Genomic DNA, 26,231 nt, shown 5'->3' with positions numbered 1-26,231 from the left:
GCATTTAAAAAATATAGCAGAGGGGGGAAATGTTGGGGAGTAATATTGGCCAAATTATATTGTTATTTTGTGTGCATGTACAAGTAGGTGACAATAAATCGCATCGACATGTAAAAAAAATCAGCCCTGATTATTATTTAAAATAATTTTTTAGATGTTGATTGACTTTTATTTTATTCACTTATTTATATGCGGTGCTGAGATTTGAACCCATTGCCTCACACATGCTAGGCAAGTGCTCTACCACTGAGTATCAACCCCAGCCCCTCAGCATTGATTATTGATGTAGAAAAACAAACAACAAACTAGGAATAGAAGGGAGCTTAAAACATCCTCTGAAAAATGCAGCTAACCTCATACTTAATGGTTGATAATTGAATACTTTTCCCCAAGATCAGAAACCAGAGATGTCTACTCTCATTACATCTATTCAGCATTGTACTGGGGTGCAGTAAGGAAATAGCTAGTATACGAAGGCAAGAAAAAGAAATAAAATGCACTCAGATTGGAAAGGAAGAAATAAAATTCTCTTTCTTTTCAGATAGCATGAATATATATAGATACAATCTGGTATGATCTAGAAAAAAGCTATTGTAAGGTTGACAGATAAAATTTACATCTAAAAGCAATTATATTTTCTATATATTAACAATGAATAATTAGAAATTGAAATTTTAAAGATTTCCATGTACAATAGAATAAAAATATGAAGTATTTAAACATAAACGTGGCAAAAACTAAAATGTATATATTCAAAACTATAAAATATTGCTGATAGAATTTAAAGAGAACCTAAATGGAGAGATATACCTAATTTATGAGTCAGAAGACTAAGGTGTCCATTCATCCCAGTTTAATCACCAGAGTCAACATTATTCCAATCAAAATCCCTGCAGAGTTTTGTAGAAAATGACAAGCTGATTGCAACAGACCTAGAATATGTGGCTTCAAGACTTAATCTAGGGCTGGGGATGTAGCTCAGTGGTAGAGGACTTGCCTAGCATATGCAAGGTCCTGTGTTCAATCCCTAGTACCATACGAAGAGGAAAAAAAATATTCTAAAGCTACAGTAATCAGGATTGCAGACAAAACATATTGAAACAGAGCCAAGAATTCAGAGATAGATACACAATATATATGGCAACAGTCATTGACAAAGATGGAAAGACAAGTAGAGAATGGAAAGTTTTTTCAGCAAATTGTACTGAAATTACTGCATATTTATATGCAAAATATTGATCCATGCCTTGCATTAGACACCTGAATTAACTCACAGACTTAAATATTAAACTCAAAACTACAAAACCTCTAGGAAAAAAAATAAGAGAAAAATTTTTGTTGAACTTAGGTTTGGCAAAGATTTCTTAAATTTGACAACAAAAGCATTAAAAAGGATTTGACTGTGGGATTCATCAAACTAAAACCTCTGTAATTCAAAATACACTTTGAAGTCAATGAAATAGACAAAACACAAGCTGGGAGGAAATTACTGTAAAGCATTTATCAAGACTTGCATCAAGGATATATGAAGAACTCTTAGAACGCATTCGAAAAAATATAGTCCTGTAAAATAACACTTCATCAAAGAAGATAAACAGATAGTAAATACATTAAAAATGCTTGACATAATTATCAGGGAAATGCAATTTTGAAGCATAAGAGTTACCACTACACACTTATTAAATATCTAATATTAAAGACAATTGTGCTGAGTGGTTGGAGAAGAGATGGAGGAACTGGATGGGTACACATCTGGTGGGGATATAAAGTGGTAGAATCACCTTCTTAAAAAGGTAAACATACACCAGTCATATCCAACCATTCTTTTCCAAAGAAAAGATAAGTTATATAGCAATAGGAGGAATTTTATATCAGTGTTCTTGGCTATTTTATTTGTAAAAGCCCCAAACTGGAAAAAAATCCAAATGTCTGTCAATAGATGATAGACAAATTGTGGTATGTACATGTAATGAAATGCTACTCAGCAATAAAAATAGATGATAGATAAACTGATGTAGATGAATCTCAAATTATGCTGAATAAGAGAAGCCATAGAAAATACAATATATTATCCCATACACATAAAACTTGAGGAATACAAAGCAATCTATTAAGATAAGACATTTTGCTGGAGGAATGGGAAAGTGGGGGGCAAGAAAGAAGGGCGACAAAGGGCAAAATTACCTAGAGAATGAGAATATTTTTGGAAGTAAAGGATGTGTATATTATCTTGATTATAATGGTGATTTCATAATTTCATGTTAAAATTCATCAAATTGCACACTTTAAATACATGTAATTTATTGCATGTCAGTTTTACCTCAAAGCTATAAGAATATCATCTTTTTTCACTTTCTAAGATACAAATAGTATTCTATAAATATTTTTCTCTACTTCATTTTTAAAAAATGTATTCTGGAAACCAGCTCTTAGCAGTATTTAAAATTATTTTCTTTCTTCTTTGGTTTATTCAACAACTTTCATTGATGACGGTTGTTTCAGCCTTTTGTGACCATCTTGTATTGTTATAATTAATGCTTGAATAACATAGTTTTGTAAATACAAGTTTTAAACATTTGTTGTTGTATTCCCAGTATCTTTAGAAGTTAGGGCTGGTGGACTATATAGCTCAGCAGTAGAGCACTTGCCCAAGATACCCTTCCCCAGCACTGAAAAAGTTAAAAAAAAAAGTGGGATTGTTGAGTTAATAGGTAAATATATAAGCAGTTTTGGGAGATGTTGCCAAATCTCATTCATAAGGGTTGTATCATTTTGTATACTTATTAGCAGTGTCTGAGAATTTGTATTCCCCCACATTCTCTCACCTACTGAGTATGTTGTCAAACGTTTGGATCCTGCCAATGCAAGTGAGAAATGGTGTCTTGGTGTGGTTTAATTTGTATTTTGTTCATTATGAGATAAGCAGAGCATGTTTCCATATGTTATAGCTATTTGCATTTATTTTCCTGAGATCTGTTTATTTCTTCAGCCCATTTTTGTATAGGTTTGCTGGCCATTTTATTTATAATGTTCTTTATATTTCAGGAACATGATTCTTTGGACAATAATATGTTGCAAATATTTTTTCTCACTTTGTCATTGTCAAACTGCGTGTGTGTGTGTGTGTGTGTGTGTGTGTGTGTGTGTGTGTGTGTAGCAGATTTAGATACAGCCAGGAAAGATTTTTTCAATGAGGCAGGTTTTGCCCACTCATAATACATAGAAAATTTCACTTAATATTTTCTAGTACTTGTTTATTTTCTATTTTTACATTCATGTTTCTTATCCATTTTTAGTTTATCTTTTGAATAAGTAGAGAAAAATCCAATTTTATAATTTTCCATGTGGTAACGCTACTTATTAGAAAGTCTATTTTCCCCAAACTAACTTTTATTGTACCCCAAATGTCCAATTGGTTCTGTTTCTGGATTCTCTATTCTGTCCCACAATCTCTATGTATTCCTGGGCTTGGACGAGGGTACATGAATTAATTATATAGTCTGCCCTCCCTGTACCCTTCATTGCTCTTCTTTTTCAGTGCTTTCCTGCTTATTCTTGTTCTTTTGAATTGACTATATTCAACTTGACGACAGATTTTTAAAGATCCACAGATGTTCATTTCCTCCCCAAGTTAAATGTCCCCAGTTTCTTCAATTTTTAGCACGTGCTTTTCTGGCTATTCATGATTCTGTTCTTTTCCACAAGTCATGCAACCCTAAAATGTGGCATCCAGAAATGAAGCCACCGGCTTGGGGTGATAATGACATGATTCCTTAGGGTAAGGCTTTTTAAAAAGAGTGTCATCCAAAATTGGAGAAAGTAACAAGACTAGAGTGAGCAGGGAAGGAAAGCCCAGTCCGAGCAGTAGTCTTTTAGAAGGGAGCAGAAGAAGCTTCTCCTCTTCTGTCTGCACTTTTGGGGCAGGTAGGTACCTGGTGTCTCAACACGTTGACAAAAGGGTTTTGCTCTGGGAGGGGCTGGGAGGCCTGACTTTCTCCTTTTTCCTAGTCTCTGCCTATAATCCCCTTCTGCTAGTTCCCTGGCTTCCTCCAGGGCCTTCTAAATCTCCGGTCCTCTCCCAGTTCCGGGGACAGGTGAGCCTCTTTCCTTCTGGAGTCCTTTCATTTGGACTCTTCCGCTTGGCTCTACTGGCGCTGTCCCCCGCCGGGCTCCGCAGTTGGTTCTTCCCGCTCCCAGCCACGCCCCTCGGCATCCTCTGTCTGCTCACTGCAGTCCACCCAGGGGCTTCCTCTGATGACGGGTTTCACGTGCCTTGGGCGGAAAGCACCTGTGGTGGAGGAAGGCAAAGTTCACTCCCAGTACCCGCCCCTGCGCTGGGTCCTACTGAAGTAGGAAACGGTGAAAGAGAGGGTCCTGTGCTGTTCTGCAGGGAAGCGTCGCTTCCACTCAGCTGTCCCTACACCATGGACTCAGTACCTGCCACTGTGCCTTCTGTCACTGTTTCCCTGGGGGACCCAGAGCTCCTGGGACCCCTGTCGGGTGGCTGAGTTCTGGCGGAGTGGGTGCACTGACTGTCATAGCGACAGAGAAATGGAGTGTGTCAGGCCCAAGGCAGGCAGGATGTGACTGTATGGTTAAGCAAGGCCGGTGAGAGTGTACTTGAGCTTTCCCCACTTGCACTTTTTTTTTGACGGAATAGAGGTGACAACCTCATGGTATGTTCTGAAATGCAGCCAACAATCCAAACAGCTAATGTTACTACAGGTCTTTTCCCTAAGGAGACTGCTGGGGAATTGGGCCCAAGTGACAGTTATCTCATATTACGTGTAGAGGGCGGTGAAAACAGGGAAGAGTAGGCATGTGTTTACTGCACTGCCTTTGAGCAACCATTTAAAATTAGGCTCTGATACATCCTGGGAACAAATCTTTAATCCACACACTTCAGATAGAGCCCTAATAACCAGAATATACAAAGAACTCAAAAAATTAGACAATAAGATAACAAATAACCCAATCAATAAATGGGCCAAAGACCTGAACAGACAGTTCTCAGAGGAGGACATACAATCAATCAATAAGTACATGAAAAAATGCTCACCATCGCTAGCAGTTAGAGAAATGCAAATCAAAACTACCCTAAGATACCACCTCACTCCAGTAAGATTGGCAGCCATTAGGAAGTCAAACAACAATAAGTGCTGGAGAGGCTGCGGGGAAAAGGGCACTCTTGTTCATTGCTGGTGGGACTGCAAATTGGTGCAGCCAATTTGGAAAGCAGTATGGAGATTTCTTGGAAAGCTGGGAATGGAACCACCATTTGACCCAGCTATTCCCCTTCTCGGTCTATTCCCTAAAGACCTAATAAGAGCATGTTACAGAGACACTGCTACAACGATGTTCATAGCAGCACAATTCACTATAGCAAGATTATGGAATCAGCCTAGATGCCCTTCAATAGATGAATGGATAAAAAAAATGTGGCATTTATACACAATGGAGTATTACTCTGCATTAAGGAACGACAAAATCATAGAATTTGGAGGGAAATGGATGGCATTAGAGCAGATTATGCTAAGTGAAGCTAGTCAATCGTTAAAAAACAAATACCAAATGACCCCTTTGATATAAGGGGAGTAAACAAGGACAGGGCAAGGATGAAGAGCTTGAGAAGAAGATTTACATTAAACAGGGATGAGAAAAGGGGAGGGGAGGGGAGGGGAGGGGAGGGGAGGGGGGATAGTAGAGAATAGGACAGACAGCAGAATACATCAGACACTAGAAAGGCAATATGTCAATCAATGGAAGGGTAACTGATGTGAAACAACAATCTGTATACGGGGTAAAGTTGGGAGTTCATAACCCACTTGAATCAAACTGTGAAAGATGATGTATTAAGAACTGTGTAATGTTTTGAACGACCAACAATAAAAAAAAAATATAAAAAAAATAAAATAAAATTAGGCTCTGAATTTTATAGAAAGATGTTAAATTCAGAGAAGTTTATCTAAGCCAGTTTTCAAGAGTTGTCTGAAATTACATGTCACGTATCTGTATATAAGAGTGGAATGGAAGTAAGATTTAAAATCTTATACATATATCGTCATTGTTTTTATTTGTTGCCATAAAATTAATTAGTTCTTTCATATATTTAAGTTTTGTCTTAAATGAATTTTTTAAATTATAAAAACCAGGTTATCTAAGAGAAAAGAATGATACAGAGGGATTCTAGCCAGGTGTTAGATAATGTGATGATATAGGGCCTGTTACAAACTGGAAATGTATGCTCAATTTAAAGTATTTAGATTCGGGCTGGGGTTGTGGTTCAGTAGAGCGCTTGCCTAGCATACATGAGGCACTGGGTTCGATCCTCAGAACCATATAAAAACAAAACAATGTGTCCACCCTAAAACTAAAGATACATAAATAAATATTTTTAAAAAGTATTTAGATTCATTATACTTGAAAACACTGGAAGCGAACAAAAAATATGAGACTGCCAGTATTCTCTCTCTTGAAGAAGCTATTGGAAAATATTGAGGAGGTGGATTTCTGATGAGGAGGTTGGTTTAGAATTGCCATGATTCTTTGTGACTGTTTTGTTATAAATTTAAGGTTTCCCATTTCTTCTAATTTGTCTGTTTAAGCTGTTTACTACATTGCCTGATGATGATACTCAGCCTGGGCCTGATTTTTATGGACTACCATGGAAGCCTGTAGTATTCACTGTTTTCTTTGGGATTGTATCCTTTGTCATTTTCTTTTGGAGAACTACTCTTGTGAGTAAATTAACTTACTTATACCTTAGCACATAAGCACAAGGATTATTTTATATAGTCACTGCCCCCCCCTTTCTTTTTCTTTTTCAGTTGCTAAAACACAAAATAGTGGTTTAAGTCAAACTAACATTATAAAATAATTTAGTGTGGGTGCAGTTGGTAGAACTGGTAATTCTTACAGCCATCCTGACCAGTAGTTTCATATGTATCAGAAGTCTTAAAAGTGGGATAAAAGATGGGATAGGTTAGATAAATATCCTTTTATGTAGCATATATGTCTAGTAATCTATCTTAAAGAAATAACTATGCTTTGAAGATTTTGGTAATGTTTTTCAATGGAACAGTGTATTAGATTGAAGACTTAGCACAACATAATTCATTTAGGGGTTATTGTATGTTCGATTAGTGGAATAGTAGGCAGATTTATTTATTTCAAAGCTTTGAGGTACAGAAAATGCTCACAATTAAATGTGAAGTGGGAAAAAAAGCAGAAACTAAGATTTAAATGTTGATGAACTGTATGTTAATATAAACATACAAACGGGGAAATGCTGCAAAGAAATACAGTAAAATGAGAAAAAGGAGATGAGATAATTTTTCCAGTCTTTTATATAAATTTTTCCCAGATTTTATGATTTGATCATATGTACAGAAAATACCTTTTTATTTGGAAGTATAGATTATGTGTTGTCCAAAAATCCATTAAATGTTTTGTTCATTAAGGTTTTTTTTTTTCTGAGCAGAATTAGTCTATCTCTGTGTATGTGTGTACATATATGTATAAGTGTGTGTGTGTGTGTGTGTGTGTGTGTATATATATATATATGCGCTTATACATACTTATGTTTGTACTGTAGGTCATTCTGTTTCATAGTTATTTAACATAATTGGAAGAAAATTATTTTAGGTAAATGGACTTTGCATATGAAAAGCCTAACAGTTAAAGAGGCCAAAAGCATTGGATACAAATCTTTTCAAATCTGAGTGTTCTTTTTCTGATTTCTTAATTATTTCAGACATATCATTGTTAAGATAAGTTTCCTCTCCTTGTACAATTGAGTGTAAAATCTCTTAAAAAGTATTCCCTTCTTAAATAGAAGAATCGTTTGCCTGGATTCCTGTGAGGAATTTTCTAATCTCATTGAATTTTTCTCAGCTAAAAGTAAAAAGGAAATAGAAGGATAAAGAGAAGGGAAAAACATGAAAACATTTTATATTTCTCTCTCTTGTTTCTTTCATTTCAAGAACCCTGGTACCTGTTTCTCTTTTCACTAGGTTATGTGGGATGTGGTTCCTAGCTTGTTGCTCCTCAGTTTCAGCATTTGACTTTGGAACTTTAGTCCCTACCTTAGATGACTGCTTTTATGCTACTTCCCATTTTCCTCTGTTGTCATTTTGAGTAAAAGGTTAGCAAGGCTATGACATTAAAGAAATGTTCATTTATTTCTGTGTTGGAGTTTTCTGAATGCAATTTCCTATTACGAAGATCCCATGGATGATCCGTGGACACATCTGGGTATCCCATTACCATTTATAACATTTGAAAGGACAAGTAATATGCTAAGTTACAAAGAAATTTAGTGATGTTTTAAAAAAATTTCTGCTTAGGTTTTATTTTCAGGTAGTTTATTGCTGTTTTTTGGAAACGATTGTTTTTGTCCTTTCCAGAATATGTTAATTGTCATTTCTCTTATTGCTTGTGCATTTTCTTCTAGCAGTCTTTCCTTTCAGATTTCTTGCTATATATTTAGTGGTTTACAGAAATAAGATGATGTAGCCTCTTAGTTTCTAAATTCAGCCAATAGCCAAATTTAAATTGGAGTTCTAAGATGTTTTCTGGTGAGTGAAAATGGCATATCTTAGTACAAAGATTATGCCTTTAATATTGTTTCCTCAGATTTCTTTTGAATAGTCATTGTTTCTAGACTTTATCCTGGTTATTTAGAATTGTCAAGTAAATGATTTTGAGTATACACACACACACACACACACACACACATCTTTACTGTGAAATAAGGTACATATCTTAGTGTTTTTATGTCAGAGGCTATTTATGAAATATCACTACCAATTAAATTTAAAAGGCTTGTTAACCTTTACTTATTTTTAATCCTATAAATTATTATCCTGAACCAGAATGTTATTAAATTCTCACTTGGTTATGATTCTGACTGTTATTTTAGGAATGCTGTTTCTATTGAGCAGATGTTTGACATCAAATTTAATCTTTTTTCTCTCTTCTAGGTAAAAGATAGAGTATATCAAGGTAAATTTTTAGGTTTCTTAAACTTGTAATAACCCTTTGTATTGGTGTTTGATGTGTGTTTTATGTATATTAGAAGTAGATACAGTGACTTTTAATGTCTATTATCTTTTTTACCTCCTGAAAATTTTACTATTCCTAGGTTGCTAGTATGGATAATAGAGAAGATGATGATGGTTCCAACTCTGAGATAGGAGATAAAGAGGAGGAACAAATTGTGGATAGGGAGATGATGATAAGTTTTAATTTGGGGCAGATTAACTTTGAATATTGATGTAATGCAGATGTATTACATTTGAAGAGTATTTCTATGCTAATGATTTAATCATGCATTATGTAATTGAGTAGATAATTTGAAGAATGGTAATGTGAATCAGTATGTTTTCATTTCTGTTTTTCTTTGCAAAGAATTAAATGATTCCATTTTCGGAAAAGAAAGTGTTTTGAGAAGGGGGGAATATCAAACTACAACACTTTACTGTATTTCCCATCTGTGAAATAAGCTTAAATTGAAATATCATTTTGGATGGGAGGGGTTCCTGGGATTGAACTCTGGGGCACTCTACTGAGCCACATCGCCAACCCCCTATATTTAGAGACCAAGTCTCACTTAGTTGCTTAGTGTCTCGCTCTTGCTGAGGCTGGCTTTGAACTTGGGATCCTTCTAGCTCAGCCTCCTGAGCCACTGGGATTACAGGTGTGCACCACTGAACCCAGCAAAATATCATTGTTCTTATATTTTTCTTAAATTTTAATAATTTTTATACTCTTATTGCTAATAAGCATAGATTGCTTTTTAAAAGCATAATAGTTATGCTAAGAAGTATTTCCTCATAGTACCATATAACATGTCTTTGCTTTTAGTAGATTGAGTAATTGAATTTCATTTAGTGATTGTAATAATCTTGTGTATTTCCCCCTTTTAGTCAATGAACAGCAAATTTCCAAAAAGGTGAACAATTTCATGAAAGAAAATGAAGAACTAATGCAGAAATTGTCAAATTATGAACAGAAGGTATAATTATTTTTTTTGTTTCTTTCTCCCTTTGTTCTAGCTTGAATCATTCCTACCTGTTTTAATTTAAAAATCATATTTTAAAATTTTTGTTTCATTATTTCTTACAAATCATCCAAATTCTAAACAGTCATATGTATTAAGTACTGCTTTTTTCTGGAAAGGGTCACTTGTCTGGAAGTAACTTGTATGGTAGCACTTTAATTTGTGAATCTTAATTCTGAATGCTTTATTTACATAGATGAAGGAATCAAAGAAACAGGTCCAAGAGACCATGAAACAAAATATGATTCTTTCTGATGAAGCAACTAATTATAAGGTAAAAATCCCTTCTTTGGGGGGAATTACATTCTAAACTCAAAAGTAAATGTAATGAGTGAGTAATCTTGACACCTTTTTTTTCCAGGATAAAATGAAGCTTCTTGAAAAAGCTAAAGAACTTCTGGATGAGAGAGCTAAAAGTCTTCATGTTATGTTAGAATCTGAGAGAGAACAGAAAGCTAAGAATCAGGACTTGGTAAGAGTTTTGCTGCTAAGTATTACTGCAATTTGGCTTTTCAAATATTTTGTAAAATTGGTTAGGTTGAACTTAGTCCAGCTGTTAACTAAAGTAAGATTAGGAGTCAAGGAAGTTGAACCCACTTCTGCCCATTTTGTGGAACTTTTAAGTACTGATACAACAACTTAAAACATTTTTACTTACATATTTCATTTTCAATTTCTATAAGTTTCTGTAATTACATAAAAGTTGCAAAAGATGGTAGAGAGTGTGTTCTGAAATATCCTACACCCAAGTAAGCTTGATCACCTAGCTGAGGTAGTATTTATCAGATTTCTCCACTGTAAAAATTCTTTCCAATCCTTTTCATATTGTATTCTTTGGAAGTTACCATGCACAGCCCACAGTTAAAGTATGAAGAGTTACAAGCTCAGGATGCAGCTCATGGTAGAGCACTCGCCTAGCATGCATGAGGCCCAGGATTCAATCCCAGGCATTGCAAACAAAGATTGCAGATTTATGTCCACTTCCTTAAGGAGCAAGTATCTTTATAATTTTTTTGGAATTCTTCTGTATGTGAGATTAGTCTGTTCTTCCTTAAATTTTATCATTTTTTACTTCAGATAAGAAAATTTTAAAAATGATCTTGGGAAATTTTTTTCTCTATCACTAGAAAAAAATTACTAATTTGAACTGGTTTACTTGAAACAGTAATTAATTAGTTAATTTTCTATGCTTTAAAACATTTACTTATTGCATTATGATTTTCTATACTTTGAACTTTTTTTATGGTTATCTCATAAACAGTAAGGTTGTGGATGCCATGAAATATTTATGACTTCATTTTCCCTCATCTCTTTCAGTTCTTGATTTTTTGCTTAGTCCAAAGCTGGATTCCCTGCATTTACCTGAAATGTAATGGGATGGCTTGACAAAAATTTTGTTGTGTTTATCTTTTTTAGTATATATATGTATGTGTACACACACACACACACACACACACACACACACACACACACACATATATATATCAGTATTTCTACTGAAATCCTAATGCATATTTTGTGTTCTGTTTTCACCTGGCAGATAATGGAAAATAAGAAATCTATAGAGAAGCTTAAAGATGTCATTTCAGTAAATACTTCTGAACTTTCAGAGGTAAAGCTGCCAACTATTGCTAACAGATATTAATACTACATCTTAGTTTTGTTGCGGACCAAAAATTTGAGGTGTGCTAAAATGTGCAAAAAATGAGAACTATATGATGTCTTGTTTGGGAAAGTATAACTTTGTTTCTTCTTTGGAATTAATTCACTAACTGTAGTGTTTTTCATTAGCTTCAAATTCTCCTTAATGAAGCTAAGCTTCGTGAAGAGAAGGTGAAGTTGAAATGCTGTCAGCTTCAGAAAGAAAATACCATGCTTAAGAAGGAGAAAGAGCAGGTAAAGAAAATTTGATGTCATACATAATGTAAACTAGAGAAGTGAATTTCATTATCTTGTATCTTTCTTGGATCTGTTTCTGAGGTAAGGAATATTCATGTAGGACCTTTTCTAGATATGCAAAGTTTAAACAATGCTCCCCAATTTGAGTGCATATATATGGTCTCCATCTGTTTTGGATTTTTGGATTATTGCTTTTCTTATCAAATGTCAATCAGTTATTAACTTGCATAGCCTCAAAGAAACTTTTTAAACCAGAAAATTAAGTATTTTATGATCCTCTTTTGAATAGTTACTGATTCACCGGCCAAGGGAAGATTACATGATAAGGAATCTAAATTTAGGAGACAGTCATATATGCCCAGCCATTCCTGCTGGAGATAAATTATTTGAATTGGCAGCAATTTTCTGGGGAATGCAATAAACAGGGTCAACTTCCTGATAGCTCTGATGTTCTTACTGCAGCTGTGAGAGTTGGGGCCACTCTGCCCTCTTCCTTAACCAAGGACTCAACCCCCTCGATTGAGGCAGGCCACCAAGGAGTATGGCTCTCTATTTCTTTGTCTAAGTCCTGATATATCCAGTGCAGAAACCCCTCCCTAACCCATAGGAATTCATGTGTTTTGACTTTTCAGTTGCAGCAGGAAGTAAAAGACTGGAGTACATCACACGCTGAGCTCAGTGAACAAATGAAATCATTTGAGAAGACCCAGAAAGATTTACAAGTAGCTCTTAGTCAAAAAGATGATACTATTAATGTAAATTTATACTCCAAATATATGTTTCATCTCATGAATTCTCCTGAAATCTTCTGAATTAAAATTGAGAGTCTTCCAACCTTTTGCTTCTTTTCTAGGCTTTGACTAATCACATCACACAGTTGAATCGGTTACAATGTGAATCTGAATCTGAGGATCAAAGTCGAGATGAGTCAGATGAATTAACCAATGGAGAGTTAGCAGGTAAGATCAGTCTCAGGGAGGTTGAATCCTTTTTTGCTTTCCTGTCTTTAATTAAGTATACAGATGCCACTTTTCAGCTGGCTGAATTTCTTCTTAAGCTTCAGGGTTGTAGACACATATCACTGGATCTATAGATATGTCTGTTGCATTGGCAGAGGTGGGTTGTTGGGGTATAATGTAGCAATAGGCATGTGAAGAACACTGACTTTTTCTATCCCATTGAAAACTAGTAAGTACACTGCAGCTACAATAGTCACATCCTATACCTCTAAGTATTGAACATTGTACAGTAAGAGAAATTTATTTCTTAACTTATGCAGATGATACTTGATTTTGATACTCATCATCTCTATGGCTCTGTGGTTTTAAGGTCCACAGTCAGTCCGGAGGCAGTTGGAACAATAAACTAAGGCTGTGAGAACAGAGGCTAGAGACTATCAGAAAGCTAGAGAGGGAGTGTAACAGTGTTTACTGATGAGGAAAATATTTCCAGATGTTTTCTCCCAAGTTGGATATTGCTTACATAGCAAGTATTTCAAACCACACCTGGTAGTAGATTCAGGGAGAAAATAGAGGATTGAATCTTTCTAAACAAGACACTTATTGCCCAGGTGAAGATAGATCTGAGAGAGAAGAAAAGCTTTTATCTTACAAGAATAGCATAGATAACATTTTAGTTGTGCAAACTAGAAATTCACCTTTTTTTTAAGACAGACACAGTACTTTTATTTATTTTTATGCTGAGGATCAAACTCAGTGCCTCACACATGCTAGGTGAGCACTCTACCACTGAGCCACAACCCCAGTCTGAAATTCACCTCTCTCTTTTTTTTTTTAAATCTAAGCTTGCAATTCTCTTAAAAGTCATTAGTCTAATCAGTTTAATTATTTAATTGATTTTTTTCTTCCAGTATTTGAACACAATCATTCTTTAGTTTAGGGAAGTTAGGAGAATATAGAGTTAAAAGTAAGGAAAGAAAAAGCTAAAGTCTTTTGTTTTTTAGGTGATCGGAACGAGAAGATCAAAGATCAAATTAAGCAGATGATGGATGTCTCTCGGGTATAGTTCTTTGTAAGAGTCCCATAGTACCTGTGAATTCTTCCTGTGCCTCACTTTTAAGAATACCTCTCTTTTCTGCAATTTTTAGACAAAAACTACAATATCAGTAGTTGAAGAGGATCTAAAACTTTTACAACTTAAGCTAAGAGCCTCGATGTCCACAAAATGTAATCTAGAAGGTGGGTTCTTCTTGAGAAGAAATTGCCATGTTGGAAAGACTTAAAAATTTATTGGAAAGATAAAGAATGGCTTTTTGCTTTCATGCTTCTTACTTTTCTTGGCACTACTCCCTCAAGCAAGTTCTTAAGTCCTTGTACACATATAGAGATAAGCTGTTTTATCCTTTACAGACCAAATAAAGAAATTAGAAAATGACTGCAATTCACTACGGTCTTCTAAAGTTGGACTGGAAGAGGAATGCAAAACTCTTAGGCAGAAAGTGGAGATTTTAAATGAACTCTACCAGCAAAATGAGATGGCACTAAAAAAGTAAGATTTCCATTGTTTGTTATTGTTATCATTGTGTGAACTAACAGATAATTTTATCTAGTAGAGATTTGTCTTTTTTCCTTTGTGTTTTGTTTCCTATAAGTTGCATTTTTCTTTCCATCATCAGTCTTAAGAGTCCTGAGGTAGTTGGAACCATAAACTAAGGCTGTGAGGACATCATAATCAATTGTCAAATTCATATGAAGGCAAGAAGTGGTAAACTGGTATTAACAGTCACTGATGTGGAAATACCTCTCAAAGATCTAGACCCTTTCTATGATCCCACTATTTATTTTAATTTCCTTTCATTGTGATCAGTTATGTAATTCTAATGTTTTGAACTTGTATCTCTAACTCTGGACCTTTAAAAATACTGAGTGATTTGGAATGACATGTTTTAGTAGAATAAAAACTTCAAAAAGGAATAATATTTACTTATTGATGGTACAAGTTTTGGACTTGAATATCTCAGATGTTCACACTAAAAATTGAACTGTGGCAAGGATTTTAGGAGTTATGATTACAGAAGTACTTGTTTGTAGTATATATTTATATATTAATCTTCTCAGTGTGGAGCTAGTTATTTTTTGGAAGTTCATTTGAAGATTTTAATCCACAAAAATACTTGAATTCTCTAAAAATAGTTTTTTTGTGTCAGATTTTATTTGTTTGCACCTGATTTATTAACAAGATATATATATATATATATATATATATATATATATATATATCTTGTTAAAGCAAAGACAGACCTTCTTATAGACCTAACTATTTTTAGGTATTTTGACTTCTGTTGCCTAATTAATGCATTAAATATTGAAACCTTTCCATTAACTTTTCTAAAATTCTGTGATCTCCAAGCGACCTTTTTAGAATCTCAAATTTTTGTTCAGGCCAGTTCTAAATGCCTGGCCTGTTTCAAAGAAACATTTCTCATTTTATCACTTTTTTTTTCAAAAGAACACTTGTTTTCTCTGTCCCTACTAGTAATATGAATGACCTAAATGGCAATTAATTTTCTTTGTAATGCAGTTAAATTGTAGCACTATTTTCCTCAACTCCTCCAAAATTCATTCAGTCATCATCTGTGGTTTGTACTCTTTTTACTCATCCCCAGGTACTATGTTAGTTCATGCCTGTGTCATCTTTTCTGTTTCTAACCTAGGTCATCTGTCTTCATTCTCCATTATTTATATTTTTATATAATTTATTTCAAATTCTTAGTAATTTTCTCTATAGCCGCTTGAGTGGACTTTCTAAAATATAAGTCTGTTCATGTCAATATGTGCCTGTGGTTTATGAAGAATTTGCTTTCTAATTAATGACCTGTTCTTTTTTTCTTCCTTGTATCTTTTTAATAGTTTAAATATTTTTAATTATTTTCCTCATTCCCTCTATAAGCTTGATGTAATCATAAATTATAATGGAATTATAATTATATAATTATAATTTTATTCATCTTCTCATAATTTAAAGGCCTTGGTATATATTCTGGATTTAATAAAAACCTGACATAGATTAATAGGTTTATTACTTGTTTTTATGGGCTTTAAGTAGCTCCTGAATCAGATAACTGTTGTGGCATCGTATGTTAGTACTTCGTATACTGTGAACTCCACAAGACATTCATTCAATTTATACACATATTTAAAGTTTCTGTAGTTCTGCATTCTACACTGTTGGTTTCTTATTTGAAATTATTTTCATTCTATTTGAACATTGTCCTTTAATGATAGATTTGATTAGTGTATCAAAGTAGTACAAGGATAAACAGAGAATAGTATTTTATCCACTAAATATTGCTACCTTTATAATCTGTATTAGGTTGACATGAACTTCATGATTAGAGTTAAAACCAGTTTCCATTTTTAAAGGATCTTTCTTTTGGCTACTGAATTTTGACTTTTACTTAGTTTTAGCAATTTGAAAATATCCAATTAATTACCATCTGTTTTAATTTTTTTTCTTTAAGGAGTCCATTATCATTGTTGTTTGGTCTTATCTCCCTCCCCTAGTTCCTGTAGTCATTTCTCTCTTTTTTTAACAGTTGTATTGGGAAGTGCCTAGGTGTAGTTTTCCCCACCCCACCCACTTTTTCCTCTTGCAGTTATGTTGCTTGGGACCATTAAACATTTCTTGAATTTTCGAGTCTTTTTCTAAATGTTGATTTTACCTCATTCTCTCTTCTGTAATGCATATTAGAATTTGATTTCCCCTGCCTCCTACATTCTGGATTTACTTCTTCTGGATATTTTCTTCTGACCTGTCTTAAAAGCGGTAGGATTTATTTTACTTCCCAAATCTGTTGTTAAAATCATTCATTGAGTTTAGGATTTTAAAAAGTTCAGGGTTTAAAATATTATTTTAGTTGTAGATGGACATAATATTTTATTTTATTTTTTATAGGATTTTTTAAGAGAGAGAGAAAGATAATTTTAATATTTATTTTTTAGTTTTTGGCGGACACAACATCTTTGTTTGTATGTGGTGCTGAGGATTGAACCCGGGCTGCACACATGCTAGACGAGCGCCTTACTGCTTGAGCCACATCCCCAGCCCGACACAATATTTTATTTATTTTATGTGGTGTTGAGGACTGATCCCAGTGCCCCACACATGTGGGGCACGTGCTTCACCACTGAGCCACAACCCCAGTCCTATTTCAGTACTACAGCTCAAACCCAGGACCTTGAGCCATGTGCTCTACTATTGAGCTACCTCCCCAGACTCCTTGCTCTTTCTCATAAGGGACTAGTGTCTTACTGCTTTCCAAGCTATCTTTAATCTCATCATTCTGCCTCTGCCTCCGAGTATCTTTGACTGTGTGTAGGTCACCACACCCAACTATTTCTTGGTTTTATAGTTTCTAATCCTTTGACAAAATTTATAATCTTTTTTTTTCCTCTTTTGTGGTGCTGGGGTTTGAACTCAGAGCCTTGTGTATGCAAGGCAGCACTCTACCAACTAAACTATATTCCCAGACCTGAAATTCATAACCTTGACTTTACTTTTTTGAAACATGTGCGGTTAACCCCATTAGGTGTTTTCCTTTTCTGTGGGATTTTTTCTCACAGAATTTTGTCTTATGGAGTGCCTGGTCAGTTTTGATTGGCTAACATTGTTGTGATAATTATACATGAAATTTGAGGACTAAGATGAAGTTATCTTCTTATAGAAAAGTGTTGAGGTTACTTGAGTAAGATTGTCACTTCAAACGTAGTCAGCAATTAAGATAATTCAAAAATGACTTGTCTTTTCAATGTTTCAGTATTGTTCCTTTTGGATTTTTTGCCTGTTCATCACTTAAGTGTGCAGTACTTTCTAATCTAAACTCAAAGGCTAGGGCTTTTATTAAGGGTCCCTTTATTTGTAGCCCCAAACACTTCTTTTTTTCTCTAAGCCCAGGAATTTGATGAAGGCTTAGTTCAGACTCATTATATCTTTGTGTTATCTTCAATATGTGGGTAAACCTAGGAGAAAAGTACCTTAAAGTGCCAGCCTTACTTGTAATTCTGAGATTCCTTTTTCTAATGGATCTTGGCCACATACATATATCTTTACTGCCTTTTTAGCTTGTATCCTTTCAAACACAATTTTATATTCTTATAAAGATGTTTTGATTGTTCTTAGTGCTCTCAGACTAACTCTTTGGTAATTGGAAACAAAATTCTCTCTGTCCTTCAAGATTCAGTTTTCTCCATATTCCTTCTTAAGCCAGTGGGGAAAATTATTATATTCCTTTAGGCATCATTTATACCTGAAACAGTGAGCTCTTTTATTCTTTAGCATCTTACAAGGTAACTAGTATATTATAGCCACTCATAAAATACTTGCTGAAGAATTAAATGAGAAGCTATATAAGAATATATAATCCCCTTTTTCTATTTGGTATCAATAATCCTTTTTTACTATAGTTCTTCTGATTTATGGAAAATTAAGTTTCAAGTTAATTATCTTTTGAATTGGAACTATGGCTAAAGTAGTACAAGGATAGCAGAAAATAGTATTTTTAAAATCATTAAATGTGGCTACCTTTGTCTCAGTAGATGAACATCTTGAGTTTCATGATCAGAGTTAAAACTTGTCAGTAGATAATACTCTGATCATGGGTCAGTTTGGCTTCTTTTTCTGGTTGACAGACATTATCAAAACTCAGATTTGTCTTTTTGCTTAATTGCAATTCTTTTGAAATATATATCTAAAGTGTCAAAAATGTTCTGTGGTTAATTGCATAGCTAAAAGACATATTCTAGAAGATTTTTTCTTTGACTGACTATATCTTTATTATGGTACCAGTCTTGGATTGAGAAAAGAGTTCCTCCATGACAAAGATATACTTAGTGTCCTACCCATGGCAGAAACGAGAAAAGAATTATCCCCTGCTTTATCCTAATATGTTTAATTATGTTAGGTTGATCAGTCCTGATCTTCCACATTGAAGTAAAGTGAGTTTTTATTATCTTACACACAGGAGACTTGCCCTTGGGGCACATGTTGTTTTCACATTTATTTTATTTACTGGTAAATAGAGAATTAAGAGGAGAAATTAGAAAATGTAAGTGATTTGCCAGAGTTTGATTTAGGAAATTGCAGGTTTGAATTCCTATTTTATGTGCCTAAGCATTTTATAGAATTGTGGGAAGTGATATTCACAGAGAAAAACTTTTGATTTGATAACTGGCTTTATTTTAGGAAACTAAACCAAGAAGAATATGAGAGACTAGAAAGAGAGCAGCGGCTGTCAGCTGCAGATGAAAAGGTGGTTTCCGCTGTACAGGAAGTTAAAAATTACAAGTGAGTTCAGTTTCTAAAGGAGGGTGTCAGTGTCTAATGAACTAGTGTTAGCTTTCTTTTTTAATCTTTTTTTACATTATGTAGATAGAAGAAAATAGCATGGAAGTATAAATAACGAGAGGATATGAATACATTCAATTCACACAGGAGAAAAAATAAATTTCAACTTTACAAATGAACAATGTTAACAAAAATTTACTTATAGCCAATGGGCAAGACCATAGGGAACTTGGTCAATGCAAACAGTTCTGGGGGTTTTGTATGTTGTAGTAATTCTTTAAGAAATCAATTTGCTGTGTGATGTATCAAGACCCACAAAAGTGTGGCATTTGATAGACCTTGGAAATCTTTTATGGATATAATTTGAAAAAAAGAAAAAAAGTTTTAAGGAGGAAGATATTTCTAGCAGAATTACTTGAGAACACACTGATGAACAGTTAAGGAAATTATAATTTATCATTCAGAATCTCTAGCAATTAAATGATAAATAAGTTATTAGTATTGGGTCTTTATTTTATTTATTTATTTATTTATTTTTGGTGTTTTACTACTAAGCTACATCCTTAGACCTTTTTTTTACTTTGAGACAGGGTCTCAGTTGCATAGGTTCCCACTTAATTGCTGAGACTGACCTCGAACTTGTGATCCTCCTGCCTCAGCTTCCCAATCATTGGGATTACTGGCATGTGGCATTGCACCTGGCCTGTAGTATTAGTTTTGATCACACTGGATTTATATAACTATAGAAATGTTTTTCTTATGTATGATAAAGTCTTTAAAAGTATAGCTGATGGAATAAAGGGAAAATGGTCAGAAATGTTTCAAATGTTATTCAATTGTTGTAATTCTTAGGCGGAGAATTGAAGAGATGGAAGAAGCATTACAGAAAACCAAGCACTCATTTAACAACCAGGTAGTAATTAATACTGTCCTGTAGTTGCAGAATTCTTTGATATCTAATACAGACAATTATAGGCTATTATAATGAGTCCCTAAAAACATATTTTTTAATGTGTTGTCTTTTTCAGATTGCTATGCATGTGAAGAAAGCTCATGATAATTGGGTAAGATTTTTTCCCCCTTTTCTTTATTTTGTGCATAGCCTACTGCAACTGAATTTGAATATTTTCTCTTTAATAGCTCAAAGCTCGTTCTGCAGCAAGAGCTATAGCTGAAGAGAAAAGGGAAGCTGCTAATTTGAGACAGAAGTATGTGATTTTGGTATCTTCCTATATGTTTTATAGTGTTTTAAGGTTATGCTAGATATTATCTATGAAGGAATAGATTGCTGTTTCATAATTCAGAATATTTCTCAATATTCAAGACTATTGGAAATGACCCAAAAGATTGCAGTGCGTCAAGATGAACCCGGGATTGTAAAACCTATGCTGGGAAGACCAAATTTACGAAATCCTCCTCAGAGAGGTAGGGGGCACTTTGTAAAAGGAGCTATTTTATTTCTTGGTGCAGAATGTACATAAATTACTTTTTATTTCTGTGTGTAATGGTTATGAAATAATCTGAATGATTTGCTAAAGCAGGAGGTGAGGGTTGGTGTCAGGGAGAAGGCTGCCTTAAAGTAGTAACACGGCATTGTTGTCTTTAGGTCCACTGAGCCATAATGGCTCTTTTGGTCCATCCCCCATGAATGGTGGAGAATGTTCCCCTCCACTGACAGCAGAGCCAGCTGGGAGACCTCCTTCTGCTACTCTTAATCAAAAAGATATGCCTAGAAACGGATTTGGTGAGCATTCACCTGTTGCTTTATAGTAAACTGCTTCAAGGTTTTTTTTTCCCTTTTGAATATTCTAATGAAAACATAGAATTTGGGCCTGTACAATATATAGAAGATAATTTCTTACTTTATCATAGTGAATGTTTTCTGTAAAATCTGTTCTAGAATAGAAAACATTTTTTTTTTCCTGGAGGTCCCTGTATTGTTTTTTTCTTTTAAATTTTACACTGTGAAGTGTAAACCTTTATCTTTAAATTAAATCTCTATGGTGTTCCTTTCCCAAATATTATAAAAGTAGCCTTAAACTTTTTGTAGCATACATATTTCCAACATGAAATACTGAATCTTATTTCAAATTCTAAATAGGACTGTAGTCTTGGTAAGATTGGAAGTCAGGTTATACAGACTAAAGAAAAGCCAGCCTACACATACTTCAAGTCTATAGCTTAAAGTTTAGGACCAGTACTTATTAATCTCCTGTTCTATCAACCCAAGGCAGTTCTTTATTTTACTTAAGTCTCTTCATAAATTGTGATTTACGTATTGGGCAACCCATTTTTTTAAAAAATATTTTTAATTGTAGATGGACATGATATTTTTATTTATTTTTTAAATGTGTGCTGAGAATCACATCCAGTGCCTCACACATGCTAGGCAAACACTCTACAACTGAGCTATGACACCAACCCCTGGGCAACCCATTTTTCATGTTGCTTTCTAGTTATTGTTGAACTCTGACCTGTCCACCAGTGGTTTATTTCTTCTGAAAAATACATACAAGGGCTCTGATCTTTCTTTCCCAAGGTCAATGGATGGACCTTTACCTCGTACTGGTCTTCTGAGGCATCTGGGAAACCCGTTGCCTCTGGTAAAGGGACCAAGTAATTTCAAAGAATCTTTAATTGTGGATGGAGGATTTTTATTCTTTTCATGTTAGAATAAGTCTGAATCCATTCTTTGATCTCTAACAGACTCAGGATGTGGTCCAGCTCACATGAACAGCAGCTCCAGAAGTTCTTCTCCAGCTAAGGTGACGAATGAGGGCAAGGTAAGTTCTGTAGTTACTGTGAATCATGTGGTCATGCAGGAACATGTAGCTTTCCTACAGTACTTGCTCTTTGCTTTATCCTTCTTTGTGTTCTATTTTTACTATCCCATTTGTTTTTTAAAAAGCAAACTGTTCCCCAAGAACCTGAGACCCCCTCAGTCTCCACCCTTACTTCTTTGACTGAGCATCCAGTTGGAGTAAGTACTTAGAGGTTGAGAACTGAATTGGGTTTTATTCTGTGCATTTATGGGAAGGATATTCAGAGCATGACACTGATCTTGTTTGCTTTAAACTGCATGCAATATTGAGCTTACTTTTCTCCTTAACTTGGGAATGTTGCTTAAGTGTGTACAACTATAATGAACTACAGAATGTGAAAAGTTATCACTCTAACTTTATATGGTGTTTTGTGTTGAATGTTCTAAGGCAAAGTAAATTCATTATAAATTATATAATTCATCATTTTTATTTTTGTTTGGAAGAATATTATTTAAGAATTCCTCCATTTGTGCAAACCCTATTTTGAGTGATTTGAATTAGATTGGTATCAGATATTCTGTGAAACAATGATCATCTGAAATGACCTCTTGAGCTAGTCCCAAGAAATGGTCTCATTTGTTCACATAAGTGTATTCTCTTGTAACTGTGTTGCTATTATATCTGGTAGGTCTTCTGCAGCTCTATAATAAAATAAATTTTTAATTGTTTAGTTTCAAACCCACTACTCATAGGAAATGATAAATCAATATCTCAAATGGTGTACAGTAAATGAAAGTAAATATTAAAGGCTTGTCTTCCTAATTTGTGTATATAGCACTGTGATGGAAAATACTTCTCAAGTTCCAGTGTATATATATTCCAGGAATATACATCTCTTGAGAAATCTAAGGGCAGCTTAGATAAGACCCCAAACCCCTTTGTAGTAGAAGATTTAAAAGAGAGCAAAGACCCATTGTTAGAGAGGAATAGAGGTGGGAAAAGCATGGCTTGGAGGCAAAACTGGGATTGAGTTCTTTAATATGCAGTGTGGCCTTCAACAAATTATGATATCCCATTTGCTTTTGTTCCCTCTTATTTAAAACAAGACAGTCTACTTAAAGATCTCAGAGGTTGAATAATATATGAAAGACTTACTGAAGATATAGTAGAATAGTAGCTATTATTACATGAGTAGAGAATGGATTTTTCATTTTATTCTGTTCATTCTTAATATGGAAGTAATGAGCTATTGTGATGAAAGGGAAGTGATGGGGATGGGGGGACTCCCTTTGAAATAGATTGTAGTGAATACAGCATGACATACTGGTCAGAAATCACCTCTGTTAATAACCCCTGCCAGTTCTCTTGCCTTTCCCTTTCCTGTGCAGATATAATCAGTAACAAACTGCTCCCTCTTGTGGCATCCTTCCAACTTCTGTAAGCTGTCAGTGGGAATACACAGGAGGGGTGGGTAGAGTTTTGTTGCACTGATGGTGTTCTCTGGACAGGTTTTGGGTTTTAGCTTTTATAGGTATTGGTACTTTGTCTTAATACATAGGAATTTTAAAACTTTTAACTGCTTTCAAATCTTAAATTGCAGGTTCATATGGCTATGAAAGGGCCCCCTCCTTTCTCAGGGGTACCCTTCATGGGACCCCCGATGGGAAGGCCTCCACCACCTCCCATTTGGTATGGACCGCCACTTCTGCACGGTGGGCCTTTTGGGCCTTGGCCAATTCCTCCACCATTTGGTATGATGATTGACTTATAAATCACATTCATCTTCCACTTCTATTGCTTGCTAAAACAGTTGGTTGCTATCTCGGGTCTTAATAATGAAAGGATAAAGCTGAGTACATTTTAACTTTTCCTCCAGTTTTCTGGGACATATGGGACACTACATAATCTTATACTGAGATAGGCAATAGCTATCTCTCATAGACAAGGATAAGGGGCTATATACAGAAAAGCCAGAAATATTACTTCTGCAGATGTTTGTTGAAAATCTGTTGATATACACTGCAATAGATGGAAAGGTGGATGAGACGCATGCCATAACTTAAAATTTTGTCACATATATGAAAATCCTATAACATAAAGTTTGTAATCACCCATAATGGAAGCATAAGCAGTAGGTTATAGAATATAGAAAAGGAAAAGTCAAACCCTCCTTACCTTGAAAAATGTCAGAGGGAAGTGTTAAAGAGGATTTAACAGTGACCTAATAAATGTTCCTGGTTTAATTAGGTGGCTGTGGAAGGCCTTTTCCGAGGGCATGCATGCACCTTGATTCTGATGGCATGTGTAAAGTCCATGCTGAAATACTTCATGAATTTTTAATGGATACAGTAATAAATAGTGAGATTTCCTTTTATCAAAATTTCTTTGATGTAGTAAAGTTCTTATTTCATAATCTATCATCTTGTCATGGTAATACTTCCAAATATAAATGGAGCTCTTGTGAGATAGAAATAATTCTGCAATTATATAGTAGGGAAAGAAAAAAGACAAGCCTGGAGCTAGGTAGAGCCATGTTAAATCCTTAATATGTTACTTCATGGCTGGTTGGTCAAAGGCTATAACCTAAACTTGTTCCATCTCAGTTTGCCTCATCTGGCAAGTCAGGATGTTCACCAGCTGATGTTCTAGGCTTGGGAGAAATTAAAGACTATATTAACATACTTGAAATCACCCTAGTTCAGAAATTTCTGGGTATTTACATAACTTCCTTTTTTATTTTCCAGGTCCTGGTATGCGTCCACCAATAGGCTTCAGAGAATATGCACCAGGTGTTACACCTGGAAAATGGGATTTGCCTTTTGACCCTCGTGATTTTTTTCCAGGACCTGCACCAGCACCATTCAGACCTTTAGGCTCATTTGGCCCAAGAGAGTATTTCATTCCTGGTGCCCCATTACCACCTCCAACTCATGGTCCCCAAGACTATGGGCCACCACCTGCTGCAAAAGACTTAATGCCTTCAGGCTTTAAAGATGAACCTCCACCTAATTCTCAAGAGTAGTGAGGGCTGTTCACAGGCCTTAAAACAGGGCCCATAAAATTAACCTCTGACACTTAGTCAGAGTTAAAGGATTATTGGCTTCAAAATATAAAAGTTTATTTTAAATGGTTTATGTTTTCAGAATGAAGCTGCCTTGGCGCAGTATACATTTTGAGCCAAAATATTTTCCCCCTAAATATCCCCCACTTAAGCTAGAGTATCCTTCCAATTTAAAAATGTGCAATAAGGAATACCTTTGTTTTAGTTAATGTAGCATATACAATTGCTAAATGATTTAGAATGTCATAATTATGGACATTTCCTGTGGAAATGCTTTAAGAACTTATATTTCCATTATCCTATTATTAGTGTATTCTAGTTGATAACAGAGAAATGGTGTTTTTTAAGCTTGATTTTTTTTTCTCTTTCAATATCTGGTCGCAGAGACTGTTGGGCTAAAAATGTTTACTCAAAGATCATAAACTTCATTTTCCTTCTTGCTGAAGTTCTTTGTTGTAATAGTTCATAAAAATTGTTTATTAATATTTCCCAAGTGTCTGTTGATTCATTGGATCGTCATGAGACTTTGTGCCATTGGGGAAGCATGTAAACGCACTCTCAGAACTGAAGATGGTGACTTGGCAGCATATCCCTGTTGCTCACTGTTAAGGAGGCTGGACCTTGGTCAACTGTGGACTTCTACAGAGGATTTCTTTTACTTGTGAGAAGTCTTGTGGCGCTATTTTTGTAGCACATTCATGTACTTTTTCCTAACCACTGTCCATGTGAGAATGCTTTTCTGAGAATGAGTTTACATTAGTAGCAAGAGCTACTGCTTTTGCCATTATTGCATTATAACAGTAAAATATAAGGTGGTATGTTGTGTCTATAAAAAATAAGGAAATTTCTTTTTAAAAATGTACACAACACACTCTTCTCTTTCCCATACCTTCCCACTGATTTTCAAGGAATATGATAAAAAAATTAGAAAAGTATAATCCTCTAAGAATGAATGAAACTCTAAGGCTTATAATGTCTTTACTCAGCAACTACGGGCTGAATTAAATTCTTTTTTTTTTTTTTGATAGATACTCAAACATATTTTATTTAAAAAACAATTAAAGCAAGTCCTGAATCTGTAACTACTGTCTTTAAAACAATGTTTCTAAGAACTAGCTCTCCAGAACTGTAATTTTAATTACAGCAA

The 26,231-nt window shown here is 34.7% G+C and overlaps 1 pseudogene across 1 annotated transcript in view; it reads left to right on the top strand.

Moving 5' to 3' along the window:
* The window catches only part of LOC144374619 (transport and Golgi organization protein 1 homolog), a 135,900-nt pseudogene extending 110,512 nt beyond the window's left edge, over nucleotides 1-25,388 (top strand). The window contains exons 12-31 of the transcript XR_013433974.1: nucleotides 8,988-9,003; nucleotides 9,927-10,015; nucleotides 10,257-10,334; nucleotides 10,422-10,532; nucleotides 11,601-11,672; nucleotides 11,852-11,956; nucleotides 12,592-12,714; nucleotides 12,813-12,918; nucleotides 13,923-13,978; nucleotides 14,067-14,157; nucleotides 14,329-14,467; nucleotides 19,160-19,261; nucleotides 20,114-20,174; nucleotides 20,290-20,325; nucleotides 20,402-20,469; nucleotides 20,586-20,686; nucleotides 20,868-21,005; nucleotides 21,968-22,044; nucleotides 23,624-23,774; nucleotides 24,768-25,388. The product of XR_013433974.1 is annotated as a transport and Golgi organization protein 1 homolog (transcript). The remainder of the gene's footprint in view (nucleotides 1-8,987; nucleotides 9,004-9,926; nucleotides 10,016-10,256; nucleotides 10,335-10,421; nucleotides 10,533-11,600; nucleotides 11,673-11,851; nucleotides 11,957-12,591; nucleotides 12,715-12,812; nucleotides 12,919-13,922; nucleotides 13,979-14,066; nucleotides 14,158-14,328; nucleotides 14,468-19,159; nucleotides 19,262-20,113; nucleotides 20,175-20,289; nucleotides 20,326-20,401; nucleotides 20,470-20,585; nucleotides 20,687-20,867; nucleotides 21,006-21,967; nucleotides 22,045-23,623; nucleotides 23,775-24,767) is intronic.
* Nucleotides 25,389-26,231: the final 843 nt, after the last annotated feature.

Source organism: Ictidomys tridecemlineatus, unplaced genomic scaffold (assembly GCF_052094955.1).
Source record: "Ictidomys tridecemlineatus isolate mIctTri1 unplaced genomic scaffold, mIctTri1.hap1 Scaffold_78, whole genome shotgun sequence".
Taxonomy (NCBI): domain Eukaryota; kingdom Metazoa; phylum Chordata; class Mammalia; order Rodentia; family Sciuridae; genus Ictidomys; species Ictidomys tridecemlineatus.
The sequence above is the reverse complement of the archived record's forward strand: the minus strand, read 5'-3'. Positions and strand labels throughout refer to the sequence as shown.